The sequence below is a fragment of the Bubalus bubalis genome, chromosome 2 (assembly GCF_019923935.1).
Source record: "Bubalus bubalis isolate 160015118507 breed Murrah chromosome 2, NDDB_SH_1, whole genome shotgun sequence".
NCBI classification, from domain to species: domain Eukaryota; kingdom Metazoa; phylum Chordata; class Mammalia; order Artiodactyla; family Bovidae; genus Bubalus; species Bubalus bubalis.
In genome coordinates this window covers 82917879-82937604 of record NC_059158.1, presented here as the reverse complement: position 1 = coordinate 82937604, position 19726 = coordinate 82917879, and positions in this window count along the sequence as shown.

Sequence of the window (19726 nt, the reverse complement as noted above, 5' to 3'; positions counted from 1 at the left end):
GCAGTAGTTTGAGCATTCTTTGACATTGTCTTTCTTTGGGATTGGAATGAAAACTGACCTTTTCCAGTCCTGTGGCCACTGCTGAATTTTCCAAATTTGCTGACATATTGTGTGCAGCATTTTCACAGCATCACCTTTTAGGATTTGAAATAGCTCACTGGAATTCCATCACCTCCACTAGCTTTGTTCATAGTGATGCTTCCTAAGGCCCACTTGACTTTGCATTCCAGGATGTCTGGCTCTAGGTCAGTGATCACACCATCGTGATTATCTGGGTTGTGAAGGTCTTTTTTGTACAGTTCTTCTGTGTATTCTTGCCACCTGTTCTTAATATCTTCTGCTTCTGTTAGGTCCATACCATTTCTGTCCTTTATTGAGCCCATCTTTGCATGAAATGTTCCTTTGGTATCTCTAATTTTCTTGAAGAGATCTCTAGTCTTTCCCATTCTATTGTTTTCCTCTATTTCTTTGCAGTGATTGCTGAGGAAAGCTTTCTTATCTCTTCTTGCTATTCTTTGGAACTCTGCATTCAGGTGCTTATATCTTTCCTTTTCTCCTTTGCTTTTTGCTTTTCTTCTTTTCACAGCTATTTGTAAGGCATCCCCAGACAGCCATTTTGCTTTTTTTCATTTCTTTTTCTTGGGGATGGTTTTGATCCCTGTCTCCTGTAAAATGTCACGAACCTCCATCCATAGTTCATCAGGCACTCTGTCTATCAGATCTAGTCCCTTAAACCTATTTATCACTTCCACTGTATAATCATAAAGGATTTGATTTAGATCATACCTGAATGGTCTAGTGGTTTTGCTCACTTTCTTCAATTTAAGTCTGAATTTGGCAATAAGGAGTTCATGATCTGAGCCACAGTCAGCTCCCAGTCTTGTTTTTGCTGACTTTATAGAGCTTCTCCATCTTTGGCTGCAAAGAATATATTCAATCTGATTTCGGTGTTGATGTCCATGTGTAGAGTCTCTTCTCTTGTGTTGTTGGAAGAGGGTGTTTGCTATGACCAGTGCGTTCTCTTGGCAAAACTCTATTCGCCTTTGCCCTGCTTCATTCCATATTCCAAGGCCAAATTTGCCTGTTACTCCAGGTGTTCCTTGACTTCCTACTTTTGCATTCCAGTCCCCTATAATGAAAAGAACATCTTTTTGGGGTGTTAGTTCTAAAAGGTCTTGTAGGTCTCCATAGAACCATTCAACTTCAGCTTCTTCAGGGTTACTGGTTGTTACACCTCAGAGAAACCAGATTTCAAAAACGCACTATAAATCTTGGCACTGAAGAAATAAACTGCAGAAAAACATAAACTGAAGAAAAACACTGAAGAAATAAACTGCTTTTTATTATTTTTCTTGCTGCCTTATTATTTCTTCAGTATTTTCCAGAAGCTTCAAGAAAAAGGTGCATCCATAAAGAGGAACCCCAACTCTTTGACATACCAACAAAGGATGGTCCCCAGACCAGCAGCATTACTTTCACTGGGAGCTTATTAGAAATGCCAACTCTCAGTTCCAAGCCCCCAAATATCTACTTTAACAAAGTCCCCCAGGAGATTTGTATGCTTGTTAATGATTGAAAAGCACTGATCTAACTTAAAAATCACCTTCATCCATTTCTCTCATTTTTCTTGTCTTCAAGCAGCTGCTCCCCTATGTTTGATCCATGAGTGCTTTGTGATGCTAAATTTCTGCCAGTGGGTAGTAGAAATATTTTCGGAAAGAAAACAAATCCTACTTCATCCCCATCCTTCTACAGAGGAAAGAAGGCCCATGAAGATAAGTGAAAATGATCCTAGGAAGATGAGGAAGAATCAAAAGTGCAGAGGAAAGGTGTTTGTAGGGGTGATTGGTTAACCTGAGAACATCTATAGTTGAAGAAATTTTACTTTAATCTTTTTTAAAAAGTGTACACTCTGGAAGAAATCTGCTTCCCTGTTAGAATCCAGATTACTCTGCTCAGATTCAGCCTTGGGCAAATAATTAAAAACAAAACTACTGAATCACCACTGGTGATAAACTCATGAGTTCAGAAAAACTTTCTAAAGTCTCTGATCTTTAAAGAGTATGATAAACCACTGATTTACTCTTAATTATTTTTATTTCTGCTCACCTGTCTGTGATCTGTGATTCAGCAATTGGAAAGTGTCTTTAAAATAAAAAATGGTGTTTTCCCTAAGCTTATTAAACTGTTGACTTGTGGTTCTAACACATTACACTAAACAAAAATATGAACTTCAGTGAGAATCTGATACAATCTAAGAAGGCTTAGATGTTGACTTTTCACAATGAAAGCTTTCTCTTTTTTTTTTTCATATATTCATAGCTTGTTGCTTTATAGGGATCCAGAATAAACCACGGTGGTGTAAAAATTTATTTTGATCTGAAGACCTTTGAGTTCCTGAAATCCCTCTGCCTAAAAGCAGAGCCTCCGTTGTTACAAATGGAAGAACCCCACTGTCACAAATCACCTCCCTAGGAGTTATGCTAATCTCTTTTTGGAGAACAGAAGTCAGTATCACACCCAAGCAGACACACTCCTATCTCCCATTTATTATCCTAAAGCCCATTTATCTCTTAAAACTGTTTTTCCTTAAGTGGCCCTTTTAATCCCCTTGGACAGAGGAGCCTGGTAGGCTACAATCCACGGGGTTGCAAAGAGTTGGGCACGACTGAGCGACTTCACATTCACTTTCACTTTCATTTTCAAGGACTCATTTGTTCTCCCACAAGTGTCACTCTGCCCCACCCAGTCCCCTGTTAAAATGGTATGTAAGCTCCAAACTCCCCTCCTTGAGTCGCATTTCTTTGTGAATTTTCTTGTGTACATATGTAATTAAGTCTTTTTTTCTTGCTAATTTGTCACTTGTCAGTTTAATTGGAGGCCCCATACACTTCATTTAAGAGGGTAAAGGAAAAGATTTTGGTTTGCAGACAATATTTAATTTTATCAAATTTGAGGCACTGTAAATTAGTATTAAAAGGGCTTCCCAGGTGGTGTAGTGGTAAAGAATCTACCCCCAATGCAGGAGACATGTAAGACTCAAGTTCGATCCCTGGGTGGGGAAGATCCCCTGGAGTAGGAAATGGCAACTCACTCCAGTATTCTTGCCTGGAAAATTCCATGAACCGAGGAACTTGGTGGGCTACAGTCCACAGGATTGCAAAGAGTTGGACGTGACTTAGTGACTCAACAACAACATTATATTTCTTTCCTACTGCAAAGCATAATTCCACACCTGGTATTGTTGTAGCCACACATTCCGAGAAACAAACTCACTCAGAAGGATAATGCAAATAGTGGAGTGCAGTTTATTACACCAGCGGTCCCAAGGCAGAGTCTTCTCTTAGCCAAGGACCCTGACCAGTTTTTATGAAAACCTTATATACCCTAAGTGTTTGTGCCCAAACCCACCTCCCCAAATTCCCTGAACTAGCCTGAACAAAGGAAAAGAAAGATATAATCAAAGTTAACCTGTGATTCATATGCCTTAAGCCTAGGTAGTTAACAGTGGACAATTATCAATAGACCTGTGGTCATACCCCAGTTACACAGATAATTAGGGTATTCTTTTAGTCGATGGAAAGTCTAGGTATGAGCCCTGGGGCTCTTCCATCTGGGGAGTCTGGTTTTGCAATTGGTATGTCGTTTCCATAGATACTGGGCATATATCTATGCCCAGATATATGTCTGGCCCAAGGTGGAGTCCTGCTTTCAAGATGGAGGCTGTCCTGTCTGTTTCCTCTTTGAATATCACTACTAATAATGTTCTTGTTGTTCAGTTGCTCAGTTCTGTCCAACTCTTTTTGAAGTCACTTAGTTGTGTCTGAATCTTTGCAACCCCATGGACTGTTGCCTACAAGGCTCCTCTGTCCATTGAATTTTCCAGGCAAGAGTACTGGAGTGGGTCGCCATTTCCTTCTCCAGGGGATCTTCCCAAGCCAGGGATTGATCCCAGGTCACCTGCATAGCAGGCAGACACTTTACCGTCTGAGCCACCAGGGAAGCCCCTTCACTAACAATGTTCTTGCTGTTCAGTTGCTCGGTTCTGTCCAACTCTTTTGGGACCCCATGGACTGTAGCCTGCCAGGCTCCTCTGTCTATGGGATTCCCCAGGCAAGAATACTGGAGTGGGCTGCTGTTTCCTTTTTCAGGGGATCTTCCTGACCCAGGGATTGAACCCACATCTTTTGTGTCTCCTGCACTGGCAGGTGGATTCTTTACCACTGAGCCACCAGGGAAGCCCACCACTAATACTGCATTCTTAATCTTTAATATCTGACAAGTGTATTTGAAAGATGAAGATAGGTTGGAAAGTTAAAGCATCAAGGGATTTGGAAAGTTTTACCATTTGCCACTCATGATAGAACAATGCAAAGATTATTATTACAATACATTATCATAAAAGATGTGACATTTATATAAAGTCAATTACCACTCAAATAACATGGACATCATTTGGCAGTTATGCTATATTATGTTAAATCTTATATTTAGCACATTTTATCATACACATTTCTACATGATTGCAGAGACTGTCTCTCTAACCATTGTCACATAGGATACTATATCATCCATTAAGTATTTTTTAATTGTATTTTTTTAAATTGAAGTGTAGTTGATTTACAGTATTGTGCCAATCTCCACTGTATAGCAAAGTGACTCAATTATATAGACATTCTTTTTTTTTTTAATATTCTTTTCCATTATGGCTTATCACAGGATATTGAATATAGTATCCTGTGACATGGGTTTGATCACTGGGTTGGGAAGATCCCTGGAGAAGGAAATGGCAACCCACTCCAGTATTCTTGCCTGCAGAGTTCCATGGACAGAGGAGCCTAGTGGGCTATAGTCCACAGGGTCGCAAAGAGTTGGACTTGACTTTGTGATTAAACAACAAAGAACTCAAAAGACTTTGCAGAGAATAGTTTAGAAATGCAATTTTCCTATACCTATATGTCTCTGCCAATGGAACAAAAAGTTTTTTTTTAATAAAATTTCTTTTCCACAATGTTTTTCATTATAAGAAATTTTATTTTCTATGTCATATCTCAAATTTAACTGAAATTAGTAAACAATGGAGATGATTGTTCCTGGATTTGATCTAATCAAAGTGAGCCCTTTAGAGATGGCCTCTAAGAAAGCCATTCTTCTGACCTTGAAGGATGAGTCACTATGAGTTCTACAAGGAAACAAATTCTACCAAATTGGAAGAAGAGATTTCTGGAACTCGGATGAGACTCCAGCTCTACAGACAGCTTGATTGAGCAGAGAATACAGTAATATGCTGCCAGGACTTTGGACCTATAGCCACTGAGATAATAAGTGGAGCTTGTTTTAAGCTATTAAATCATTGGTAAACTGTTACACAGCAGTAGAAAACAAATAAGCTTATCTAGAGGTGGTGCTAGAGTTCCATTCTTCTTATTATGACATAAACACTCTCACAGCATTTCCTTGTTGCCTGTGCTATTATTTGAAGTGGTGAGAGGGCTTCCCTGGTGGCTCAGTGGTAAAGAATCCGCCTGCAGTGCAGGAGGCGCAGGAGACCTGGATTCAGTCCCTGGGTTGGGTAGATCCCCTGGAGGAGGGCACGGCAAGCCACTCCAGGATTCCTACCTGGAGAATCCCATGGACAGAGGAACCTGGTAGGCTACGGTCCATGAGGTTGCAAAGAGTCCAACATGACTAAAGCAACTGAGCATGCACGCACAAAGTGGCGAGAACTTTCCTCAGTACCCACAGTGTGCATGATCCACTAGTGTAGACGGACTGTTAAAGGCCCAGTCATGATATTCTTTCCCCTCAGGTAAAAAGACACATGGGGTACACTTTTATGTCTTCTCTCTCCAACCAGATTGTGCACTCTATTTGGGGTGATCATATGTGTGTAATTTTTGTAACCATTTAAAAAGTATCATGTTCATTGCTCTAAATCTATTCAGTCTATTGTAGAAAAGCAAATGGCATTTGTTTTTCATTGATGAATCTGTCACCAGTTTCCCAAATGGTTAATATAATTTAGTTAAAATATTCATTTTATTTCACAAATTTTCAATTTCAAGATCCTGATGACTATTCACTCAACTGTGATGCCAAAACCTTTCTGTGACACTAAACACTATTTAGCTACAAAAAGAATAATAAATGTCAGCTACTTTGGACCCACTAATTAATAATTGCCAAAGTTTTTAACATCTATAAGACATAGCATTAAGACAATGCTTATAATATTCATATAACTAATATTCACTTTGTTACCATCGATTGGCACATATTTCTAATCCATAGATGAGAAAAGAAAGAATTTCTAATTTCTTAACAGATGTCTAAGAAAAATACTCTCTCTAAACCAGCTTCTGAAAGTCAGTATTTTCAAACAAATATCTTCAGCACATGGATATTCATTTATGCCATAAATAAATTTATTTATATATTCCTTAAATTACAAAGGATGCAATAGAAGTTTTTAAAAATTGAACTGAGAAAACCACAAACATTTTAATAACTATTTTAATATAAAGAATAACAAAACTTTTTTTCTTTGAAGATAAACAATATATAGTATGATATGGGGACAAAACCAATATTTCATATGCTTTTTTATTTATAAAAAATATTTCAGCCTAATGCTTTATAATGTAGGAATTTGCAGATATGAGTTTAAGTTCAGTTTGCTTAGATATTTGGGTTTAGTGACCCATCTCAGCTGACCAAAAAAAAAAAAGAAGATGGAGATACAAATGGAAAAATTATCTTTTTTTTTTCTTTACTTTGCATATGAAATCATCCTACTCATTTCTGTATATTGTCCACTAAAGATTTTTGTTGAAATTCAAGCAAGCTTTAATCTTCCCCTAAAGTCTGTCAGTTTTTCTTGTAAACTAATCGAATGTTAATTATATCTTTAAATAATGGTTCAAAACCCACTAGTCACTTTTGAAGATTTTCAGGGTAGAAAATTCATTTTCCATGTTTTTAAGTATGCAGATTTTTAGCAACAAAATTATGTAATGATAGAAACATCCATTTTCAAAATGCTCTTTCCACAGCCTGCATTTATTTCAGAAAAGAGTTCTTTTTATTGATCAACTTCTTGGATCTTAGTAGATTATTCCTCTTAATTAGGTTGGGAAATAACTTGCATTAAGAGTAGGAAATGTGTCAGCAATATCATTTTCAGATGGCTTACTTGTGGTTGCATTACTCACAATGTCTTCAATTAATCTCAATTCCTTTTAAGCCACTAGACTATTTTCTGAAGACCTAGGTCAGTGAAAATCAGGGGGGAAAAAATCCATATGTTCACCTAGATGAGTCTCAGTGAACTGCTTTGTGTTGTAATAATGTTTGGATGAGAATGTTGCTATCAACCTCTCCATGCTAAAGATCCACCTTTCCTTCCACAGTAGGTGGCTCATGACTGGCCAGGCTGATGGGTTCATTTTGAGGGCCAGAGTATGAGAAAAACCTAATGCCTTTCTTAGTTTTCACATTAAAATAAAATATTTTTAGTTTCTTTCCCCATCTCAAATAGATGTCTTGAACAGCTCACTTTGAAGAATGATGTTGTTCATCTCCTTCACCAAGTCCTGGTGATTCTTGATAAAATTTCAATTCCTGAGTCCCATCCACACCTAGTGGGGCAATGATGGGAGATTTAAAAACAAGCTTTACAGCTGTACATTACAGAGTGACAACTTGTCTTGAATCAGTGATTCCCAAGCAAAGTAGAGAAATAGGCATATATCAGAATTAACTTGGGATGCTTGTTAAAAATATTCAGAAACTGGATTCCATCCAAAAGCAACTAAAATCTCTAGGAATAGGACCCGGACTTTTGTATTTTTAAAGCGATTTCTCAGGCAGGAACCAGTATGAAAACCACTGCAGTCTCCATCATTGAAGTGAACTTTTTAAATAAAAACTGACATTTTTCTTATTCTTCACACGATTCCATGGCTAGCAAGGTTTTGAGAATTCTTTGAGATTCTTAGCTTAGATCTGTGGTTCTCAAAATAAGGATCTTGGGCCAGCAGCAACAGCATCACTTGGAAACTTTAGAAATACAGGTTCTCAGATCCCACCCCACTCACTGAATCAGAAACTTTGGGACGGGGCTAAGCACTTTGTGCTATAAGGAGACCTGAAGATAATTCTGATGCACACTTATGTTGAATGCTGCTGGTTGAGGTCAAATCGTGAAAATTACCTGTCCCATTTTTGTGGGGAGAAAAGGTTTTTTAATAATTTCATATTTAAAAACTAACTTAATTTATTAAAAGTTGTGCTGTTGACAATGAAAAAAAACTTCTCTCTGTGTTTCCTTTAAGTTATGTGCTGCAGATATTGGCAAGGATAGAACCTTTTTAAATATTTGTATTGGGGGAATCTGAGACCAGAATTGAGGAAATATTTTAAGGTTAAATTCTCACAAATACTTCCTCCCAAAGACCTTGTGCCAGTCCGTCTGTGATTTCCCAGCAGATGTTTTCCATTATACTGTTACTGGGTCATGACAGACTCTGCACAGTTTGCAGTTGCCATGACAACCACAGTTTTCTGTCTGCAGAGAATAGTATACAGCTCAGAGGTATACCTTTTTTCTCAGTAATGGAAATGTTGATCCACCAAAGGAATTGAATAAGTTGACAAGTGTAGTTTGATAAATCAGCAGTAAACTTGCAGGATCACATTTATTAAACATGCTTTATCCAGTGGACAGTATGCTATTTCCACTAAATTTTCTAGACAAATAGAGATCCTGTGGTAAGCCTATCAGTCTTTAAAACTATAAAAAGCTGGGGAAAATGTTTTATTATTCTTATAAACCATATTTTTCATGGAGGAGAAGATGATTCCAGGGAAAAAGAGCCACAAATTTTGGTGATTCATAGTCATGGTTTTACACTCATTTTGAACCTATTTTCCCCTTGGTCACTTTACAAAAAGGAAAGCAAGTATTAATTTGCAAAGCAGTGATAATTTAATAACACTGTAGACTTGAAAGCAATGTATGTAACATCTAATTGTTGGTAATTTTATTTGGAAACTTGTTATCTAGGGCATCATTAGATTTTACATACACAAAAATGCTATGGTAAAATGTTTTCAGAATTAAGGCCCTTTGAAAAATGAACCAATTATCATTTTTAAATTAAATCAGGAACAAGTATTTTTTGGGGGGGGTCTGTCTGTTTTGTTTTTTTTTTCCTACCAGTGTATGTCAGGGCATGACCATTTTTCTCTCAAATACTCATAACATACTGAAATCATATTCTGGTTAATTTATGACCTAGATGAGAAGGGAAATCTTACAAAAGAGGTATTCTAAATTATTACTTTCCGTTCTAGGTCTCATGAAGTCAGGGTCAAAGTAAAATGTTCATCTAGGAAGCTGTAAAATCTAATGGCATTTCTTCTACTACAAAAGTAATTAGAGAGGGGCTCCATTTTCTACTTGTTTTTGCAATATTTTAAATTTATTGCCTTGGAATAGTTTTGATTAAATATAATCAGGTATATGTACCACGGGGCTTCGCTAGTGGCTCAGGGGTAAAGAATCTGCCTGCCAATTCAGGAGCTTCAGGTTCAATCTCTGCATTGGGAAGAAGCATTGGAGAGGGAAATGACAATTTACTGGCAATTCACTTCAGTATTCTTGCCTGGGAAATCCCATGGGCAAAGGAGCCTGGTGAGCTATAGTCCATGGAGTCCCAAAGAATTGGACATGACTTAGTGACTAAACAACAAATATGCATCACATCGATATGCAACTGTTCCATTTTAATTGATTATTTTTTAATTTGCTATAACTCAATGAAAATTTGAAAATATTTCATTTTTCTTTCTCCAAGAAAATAAAAATTCTTTATATTCTTTCATTGCAACTTTCGCTGAATTATACACCTTGAATTAATTATATTTGGTATTTTCCTTTTACCAGTTGCATCTTATTGTACTGCATAAGGGGTGTATGTACTTTTATTGTTTCTTACTTGTAGATTATATGCTACCTAAAGTTCAATATTTGGAGAAGGCAATGGCAACCCACTCCAGTACTCTTGCCTGGAAAATCCCATGGATGGAGGAGCCTGGGAGGCTGAAGTCCATGGGGTCGCTAAGAGTTGGACACGACTGAGCGACTTCACTTTCACTTTTCACTTTCATGCATTGGAGAAGGACATGGCAACCCACTCCAGTATTCTTGCCTGGAGAATCCCAGGGACATGGGAGCCTGGTGGGCTGCCGTCTATGGGGTCGCACAGAGTCGGACACGACTGAAGTGACTTAGCAGCAGCAGCAGCAAAGTTCAATATTATTTCTTTGGCTTGTCTTTGTATCCCTTGTAATGCCTAACATAAACATAGGTGCACAACAAATTCTTGATTAATCTCAATTGAAATAAAATATTTTATCTTCCTGTATATTTCAATTGAGCAAATATTAATCATGTATTGCTTTCTACATTTCTGAATTTTCCAGATTCTAAAGTTAATAAATTTTTGTAATATGAAAAAAAAAGTTAATCTACATTTTAAAATAAAGCAAAAGTGAAATTCAGTAGTTACCTTTCTGCCTTGACATTTCTCTCAGCTCTGCATCATTGGGTAAATACAACAGTGATATTCCTAGGTTTTTCTTATCCTCCACTGCCTCTGAAATTATTATTTAAAATTTTGAAGTGTGGGGGCGATCCTAAGATGGCAGAGGAATAGGACAGGGAGACCACTTTCTCCCTCACAAATTCATCAAAAGAACTCTTGAACGCTGAGCAAATTACACGAAACAACTTCTGAACGCTGGCAGAGGACACCAGACACCCCGAAAGGCAGCCCATTGTCTTTGAAAGGAGGTAGGACAAAATATAAAAGATAAAAAGAGAGACAAAAGAGTTAGGGACGGAGACCCATCCTGGGAGGGAGTACTAAAAGAAAAGTTTCCAAACACCAGGAAGTCCTCTCACCAGTGGGTCTGTGGGGAGTTTTGGAATCTCAGAGGGCAACATAACCAGGAGGAAAAATAAATAAATAAATAAAACCCACAGATTACGTGCCTAACGGCAACTCCCAGCAGAGAAATAGCCCAGACGCTCGAGGCGCAGGCTGCATTGCATAGGATAAGGACCAGGCCTGAATGCCCTGAGGGCAATGTGATGGAGCTAATGTGAAATAGCAACCCAAACTGTGGGATAGCCAGAGAGAGAGAGAGAGAGAGAGAAAGGAAGAGAGAGAGAGAAATTTCCCGTGAAAAGCCCTAACCTAAGGCACTGCTAGCCTGTTCACAGAAAAAAGGATTGAACAAATATTAGAGGAGAGCTAGCCAGCAGCGGACTGGCCCATCCTCCGCCGGAGGCAGGCGGGCAATGGCCAGAGCCTGAAAGGGGCAATCTCGGCCCCAGAGATGGCATCCACTACCAAACTGCAAGCAGCCCCCTACTTGCTAACCAAGTCTTCCTGGGATCCTGGACGGTTAACATCCGCTGGGAGGCTCACAGCCATAGATCAACTCCCCAGAAGAGACACATGGTTCACCTGAAAGGGTGCTCCCGCTGAGGACCCAGGAAACCGAGCAGCTGGGACTGGGGAGGCAATAAGATACATGGCACCTGGGGAGTGTGCACTCACCAAGCACCTGGTCTCCTGAGCTGATCAGACCTGGGAAGGGCAAAAAACGCAGACCCAACTGAGTCTGCACCTTTGTGGAGTACCCGAGAACCTGAACCTGAGCGGCTTAGACCTGGGAAGTACAGGCAACCCAGGGCCCACTTTAGACAGTTCCCCTGCCGAGCAACCTGGAGCCTGAGCAGCTTAGACTGGGAAAGCACACATGTGGTGAGCAGGGGCAAACCCAATGTGGCCGAGACACTGCGAGCGCTCCCCACACGTGCCAGTGATATTTGTTTGCAGTGTTCCTCCCTCCCCACAGCACGACTGAACAAGTGAACCTAAATAAGTTACCACCTTTGCCCCCTTGTGTCAGGGCAGAAATTAGACACTGAAGAGACTTGCAAACAGAAGAAGCCAAAATAAACAGAGGGAACCGCTTTGGAAGTGACAGGTGCAACAGATTAAAATCTTGTAGCTAGCACTGACTACATTGGAAGGGGCCTATGGATCTTGCAAAGTATAAGCTGGAACAAGGAACTATCTGAAACTGAACTGACCCCACACTGCCTGCAACATCACCAGAGAAATTCCTAGATATATTTTTACTATTATCATTTTTAAAATTTTTAAAAATTTTAAGTCCTCTATTACTCCTTTAATTTTCACTTTTATAACCTACTATTACCTTGCAAAAAAAAAAAAAAGACCCTATTTTTAAAGCAAACTTCAAATATATTTTTTATAATTTTTGTGATTTTGTTTTTTTTTTTTAATATTGTATTTTTGAGAGTCTAACCTCTACTCTAGAATTTTAATCTTGCTTTTTGGTATTTGTTATCAATTTTGTACCTTTAAGAATCCAATCTTCAGTACCCATTTTTACTTAGGAGTGTGATTACTGGCTTGATTGCTCTCTCCCCCTTTTGACTCTCCTTTTTCTCCCCTAGGTCACCTCTATCTCCTCCCTCCCCTCTCTTTTCTCTACCCAACTCTGTGAATCTCTTTGGGTATTCCAGGCTGTGGAGAACACTTAGGGAACTGATTACTGGCTAGATCTGTCTCTCTCCTTTTGACTCCCTCTCTTCTTCTCCTGGTCACTTCTATCTCCTTCCTTCCTCCCTCTTCTCTTCTCTTCTCTATGTAACTCCGTGAATCTCTCTGGGTGTTCCAGGCTGTGGAGAGCACGTAGGGATTTGATTACTGGCTAGATTGCTCTCTCCCCTTTTGATTCACCCTCTTCTCCTCCTGGTCACCTCTATCTCTCCTCCCTCTTCTCTTCTCCATGTAATTCAGCGAACCTTTCTGGGTGTCCCTCATCATGGAGAATCTTTTCTCCATTAACCTAGATGTTTTATCATTGATGCTGTATTGATGGAGAAGTCTTGAGGCTACTGTAAGAATAAGACTGAAAACCAGAGGCAGGAGGCTTAAGTCCAAAACCTGAGAACATCAGAGAACTCCTGACTCCAGGGAACATTAATCAATAAGAGCTCATCCAAAAGCCTCTATACCTACACTAAAAACAAGCACCACCCAAGAGCCAACAAGTTCCAGAGCAAATCATATCATGCAAATTCTCCAACAACACAGGAACTTAGCCCTGAGCTTTAATATACAGGCTGGCCAAAGTCACACCAAATCCACAGACATCTCAAAACTCAGTACTGGACACTTGATTGAACTTCAGAGTGAAAAAATCCAGCTCCACACACCAGAACACTGACACAAGCTTCCCTAACCAGGAAACCTTGACAAGCCACTCATCCAACCCCATCCACAGGGAGGAACCTCCACAATATAGAGGAACCACAAACTGCCGGAATACAGAAAAGCCATCCCAAACACAGCAATCTAAACAAGATGAAAAGTCAGAGAAATACTCAGTAGGTAAAGAACATGATAAATGCCCACCAAACCAAACAAAAGAGGAGGAGATAGGGAGTCTACCTGAAAAACAATTCAGAATAATGATAGTAAAAATGATCCAAAATCTTGAAAACAAAATGGAATTACAGAAAAATAGCCTGGAGACAAGGATTGAGAAGGCACAAGAAAAGTTTAACAAGGATTTACAAGAAACAAAAGAGTCAATCAATAATGAATAATGCAATTAATGAGATCAAAAACACTCTGGAGGGAACCAATAGTAGAATAACTGATGCAGAAGATAGGATAAGTGAGGTAGAAGATAGAATGGTGGAAATAAATGAAGCAGAGAGGAAAAAAGAAAAAAGAATTAAAAGAAATGAGAACCACCTCAGAGACCTCTGGGACAATGTCAAATGCCCCAACATTTGAATCATAGGAGTCCCAGAAGAAAAAGACAAATAGAAAGGCCCTGAGACAATACTTGAGGAGATAATAGTTGAAAACTTGCCTAAAATGGGGAAGAAAATAGTCAACCAAGTCCAAGAAAGCCAGAGTCCCAAACAGAATAAACCCAAGGTGAAACAACCCAAGACACATATTAATCAAATTAACAAAGATCAAACACAAAGAACAAATATTAAAAGCAGCAAGGGAAAAATAACAAATAACCCACAAGGGGATCCCCATAAGGATAACAGCTGATCTTTGAATAGAAACTCTTCAGGCCAGAAGGGAATGGCAGGACATACTTAAAGTGATGAAAGAGAAAAACCTACAACCAGGATTACTGTACCCAGCAAGGATCTCATTCAAATATGAAAGGGAAAGCAAAAGCTTTACAGACAAGCAAAAGCTGAGAGAATTCAGCACCACCAAACCGGCTCTTCAACAAATACTAAAGGATCTTCTCTAGACAGGAAACACAGAAAGGGTGTATAAACTCGAACCCAAAACAACAAAGTTAATGACAACAGGATCATATTAATCAATAATTACCTTAAACGTAAATGGGTTGAATGCCCCAACCAAAAGACAAAGACTGGCTGGATGGATACAAAACAAGACCCCTATATATGCTGTCTACAAGAGACCCACCTCAAAACAAAGGATGCATACAGATCGAAAGTGAAGGGCTGGAAAAAGATATTTCACACAAATGTAGACCAAAAGAAAACAGGAATAGCAGTACTCATATCAGATAAAATAGGCTTTGAAATAAAGGCGGTGAAAAGAGACAAAGAAGGACACTACATAATGATCAAAGGATCAATCCAAGAAGAAGATATAACAATTACAAATATATATGCACCCAACATAGGAACACGACAATATGTAAGGCAAACGCTAACAAGTATGAAAGGGGATATTAACAATAACACAGTAATAGTGGGAGACTTTCATACTCCACTCACACCTATGGATAGATCAAATAAACAGAAAATTAGCAAGGAAACACAAACTTTAAATGATACAATGGATGAGTTAGACCAAATTGATATCTATAGGACATTTCACCCCAAAACAATAAATTTTACCTTTTTCTCAAGTGCACACAGGACCTTCTCCAGGATAGATCACATTCTGGGCCATAAATCTAGCCTTAGTAAATTCAAAAAAACTGAAATCATTCCAAGCATCTTTTCTGATCACAATGCAGTAAGATTAGATATCAACTACAGGAAAAAAAACTATTAAAAATTCCAACATATGGAGGCTAAACAGCACGCTTCTGAATAACCAACAAATCACAGAAGAAATCAAAAAAGAAATAAAAATACGCATAGAAATGTATGAAAATGAAAACACAACAACTCAAAGCCTATGGGACACTGTAAAAGCAGTGCTAAGGGGAAAGTTCACAGCAATATAGGCTTAACTTAAGAAACAAGAAAAAGGTCAAATAAACAACCTAACTCTACACCTAAAGCAACTAGAAAAGGAAGAACTGAAGAGCCCCAGGGTTAATAGAAGGAAAGAAATCCTAAAAATTAGGGGAGAAATAAATGCAAAAGAAACAACAGAGACCATAGCAAAAATCAACAAAGCTAAAAGCTGGTTCTTTGAGAAGATAAACAAAATAGACAAACCATTAGCCAGACTCATCAAGAAACAAAGGGAGAAGAATCAAATCAACAAAATTAGAAATGAAAATGGAGAAATCACAAAAGACAACACAGAAATACAAAGGATCATAAGGGACTACTATCAGCAACTATATGCCAATAAAATGGACAACTTGGAAGAAATGGACAAATTCTTAGAAAAGTATAACTTTCCAAAACTGAATCAGGAAGAAATAGAAAATCTTAAGAGACCCATCACAACCATGGAAATCAAAACTGTAATCAGAAATCTTCCAGCAAACAAAAGCTGAATTCTACCAAAAATTTAGAGAAGAGCTAACACCTATCCAACTCAATCCTACTCAAACTCTTCCAGAAAATTGCAGAGGAAGGTAAACTTCCAAACTCATTCTATGAGGCCACCATCACCCTAATACCAAAACCAGACAAAGATGCCACACAAAAAAAGAAAACTACAGGCCAATATGACTGATGAACATAGATGTAAAAATCCTTAACAAAATCCTAGTAAACAGAATCCAACAACATATTAAAAAGACCATACATCATGACCAAGAGGGCTTTATCCCAGGGATGCAAGGATTCTTTAATATCCACAAATCAATCAATGTAATACACCACATTAACAGATTGAAAGATAAAAACCATATGATTATCTCAATAGATGCAGAGAAAACCTTTCACAAAATTCAACATCCATTTATGATAAAAACTCTCCAGAAAGCAGGCATAGAAGGAAAATATCTCAATATAATAAAAGCTATATATGACAAACCCACAGCAAACATTATCCTCAATGGTTAAAAATTGAAAGCATTTCCCCTAAAGTCAGGAACAAGTCAAGGGTGCCCACTCTCACCACTGCTATTCAACATAGTTTTGGAAGTATTAGCCACAGCAATCAGAGAAGAAAAAGAAATAAAAGGAATCCAGATTGGAAAAGAAGAAGTAAAACTCTCACTGCAGATGACATGATCCTCTACATAGAAAACCTTAAAGACTCCACCAGAAAATTACTAAAGCTAATCAATGAATATAGTAGAGTTGCAGGATATAAAATTAACGCAGAGAAATCCCTTGCATTCCTATATACTAACAATGAAAAAACAGAAAGAGAAATTAAGGAAACAATTCCATTCACCATTGCAACAAAAAGAACAAAATACTAGGAATAGATCTACCTAAAGAAACAAAATACCTATATATAGAAAACTATAAAACACTGTTGAAAGAAATCAAAGAGGACACAAATAGATGGAGAAATATACCATGTTCATGGATTGAAAGAATCAATATAGTGAAAATGAGTATACTACCCAAAGCAATCTATAGATTCAATGAAATCTCTGTCAAGCTACCAACGGTTTTTTCACAGAAGTAAAACAAATAATTTCACAGTTTATATGGAAATACAAAAAACCTCAAATAGCCAAAGCAATCTTACAAAGAAGAATGGAACTGGAGGAATCAACCTGCCTGACCTCAGGCTCTACTACAAAGCTACAGTCATCAAGACAGTATGGTACTGGCACAAAGACAGAAATATAGATCAGATCAGATCAGATCAGATCAGTCACTCAGTCGTAGATCAATGGAACAAAATAGAAAGCCCAGAGATAAAGCCACGCACATATGGACACCTTATCTTTGACAAAGGAGGCAAGAATGTACAATGGATTAAAGACAATCTCTTTAACAAGTGATGCTGGGAAATCTGGTCAACCACTTGTAAAAGAATGAAACTAGAACACTTTCTAACACCATACACAAAAATAAACTCAAAATGGATTAAAGATCTAAACATAAGACCAGAAACTATAAAACTCCTAGAGGAGAACATAGGCAAAACACTCTCTGACATAAATCACAGCAGGATCCTCTATGACCCACCTTCCAGAGTAATGGAAATAAAAACAGAAATAAAGAAATGGGACCTAATTAAACTTAAAAGCTTTTGCACAATGAAGGAAACTATAATCAAAGTGAAAAGACAGCCTTCAGAATGGGAGAAAATAATAGCGAATGAAGCAACTGACAAACAACTAATCTCAAAAATATACAAGCAACTCCTGCAGCTCAATTCCAGAAAAATAAACAAAATCAAAAAATGGGCCAAAGAACTGAACAGACATTTCTCCAAAGAAGACATACAGATGGCTAACAAACACAGAAAAAGATGCTCAACATCACTCATTATTAGAGAAATGCAAATCAAAACCACAATGATGTACCATCTCACGCCAGTCAAAATGGCTTCCATCCAAAAGTCTACAAGCAATAAATGTTGAAGAGGGTGTGGAGAAAAGGGAACCCTCTTACACTGTTGGTGGGAATGTAAACTAGTACAGTCACTATGGAGAACAGTGTGGGAGATTCCTTAAACAACTGGAAATAGAACTACCATATGACCCAGCAATCCCACTGGTGGGTATACACACCGAGGAAACCACAATTGAAAGAGACATGTGTACCCCAATGTTCATCGCAGCACTGTTTATAATAGCTAGGACATGGAAGCCACCTAGATGTCCATCAGCAGATGAATGGATAAGAAAGCTGTGGTACATATATACAATGGAATATTACTCAGACATTAAAAAGAATACATTTGAATCAGTTCTAATGAGATGGATGAAACTGGAGCCTATTATACAAAGTGAAGTAAACCAGAAAGAAAAACACCAATACAGTATACTAACGCATATATATGGAATTTAGAAAGGTGGTAACAATGACCCTATATGTGAGACAGCAAAAGAGACACAGATGTATAGAACAGTCTTTTGGACTCTGTGGGAGAAGGCGAGGGTGGGATGATTTGAGAGAATAGCATTGCAACATGTGTATTATTGTATGTGAAACAGATCACCAGTCCAAGTTTGATGCATGAGACAGGGTACTCATGGCTGGTGCACTGGGATGACCCTGAGGGATGGGATGGAGAAGGAGGTGGGAAGGGGGATTCAGGACAGAGAACAATGTACACCCATGGCTGATTCATGTCAATGTATGGCAAAAACCACTACAATATTGTAATGTAATTAGCCTCCAATTAAAATAAGAAAAAAAAATAAATAAAATTTCTGGGTACAGCAAAAAAATAAATGAATAAATAAAATAAAATTTTGAAGTGATGAAGTCCACTTGTCCAAGAGAATTATATATCAATACTCAATCAGGAATTGGATAGAGTCCTCTTTCTGCTCATTCTGTTCTATTTCTTTTCATCCTTCTCTCATTGTCTCCTCTGCTCTATGTGTTGGTCTTTTAGAAAAAGGAGAATCATAGGATTTCAGAGCTGAAAGGGACCTAAGAGACTACGAGGTTACCATCTCCAGTGCCCCTGGATCTGGGTAGTGGGTGAAGTGGGCACGCTGAGGACTGTGATGCCTTGAAGAGCACAAGCCCCACCTGAAGGAGGCAGTGCAGACTCAGCTGCAGGTAGTTATTGCCAAGTGAGCATGTAGGCCAGCTCTGCCAGTTCCTTCATGAAAATTCAAAACTGGATTTTTACATAAATATCCCAATTTTAATTTTATTTTTTAAACTTAAAATAATTGAAGTTATGCTGACCTACAAGATTATATTAGTTCCAGGGGTATCTCATAGTGATTTGATATTTCTGTAGATTATATACCACACAAGGTTTTTATAAAATACTGACTATAATCCTGAGCCATATATTATCTCCCTGTTGCTTATTTATTTTATAATTGAGTGTTTGTACCCCTTAATCCCCTTCATATATTTTGTCCCTCCCCCACCCCTTTCCCCTATGATAACCACTAGTTTATTCCCTGTGAGTCTGTTTCTGTTTTATTATATTTGTTCTTTGTTTTGTTTTTCAGATTTCACATATATGTGAAAACATATAGTATTTTTCTTTCTCATTCTGACTTACTTCACTAAGCCTAATACATTCCAGGTCCATCCATGTGGTCACAAATGGAAAGATTTCATATTTTTAAAGGTGGATTAATATTCTATTATATATATATATATATACACACACACACACACATCACATCTTCTTTATCCATTTATTTATTGATGGACACTTAACTTCCTTCCATATTTTGGCTATTATAAATACATTTAATAGCTGATCTTTTAGCAGAAACTCTCCAGGCCAGAGGGGAATGGCACTGAAAGTACTGAAAGAGA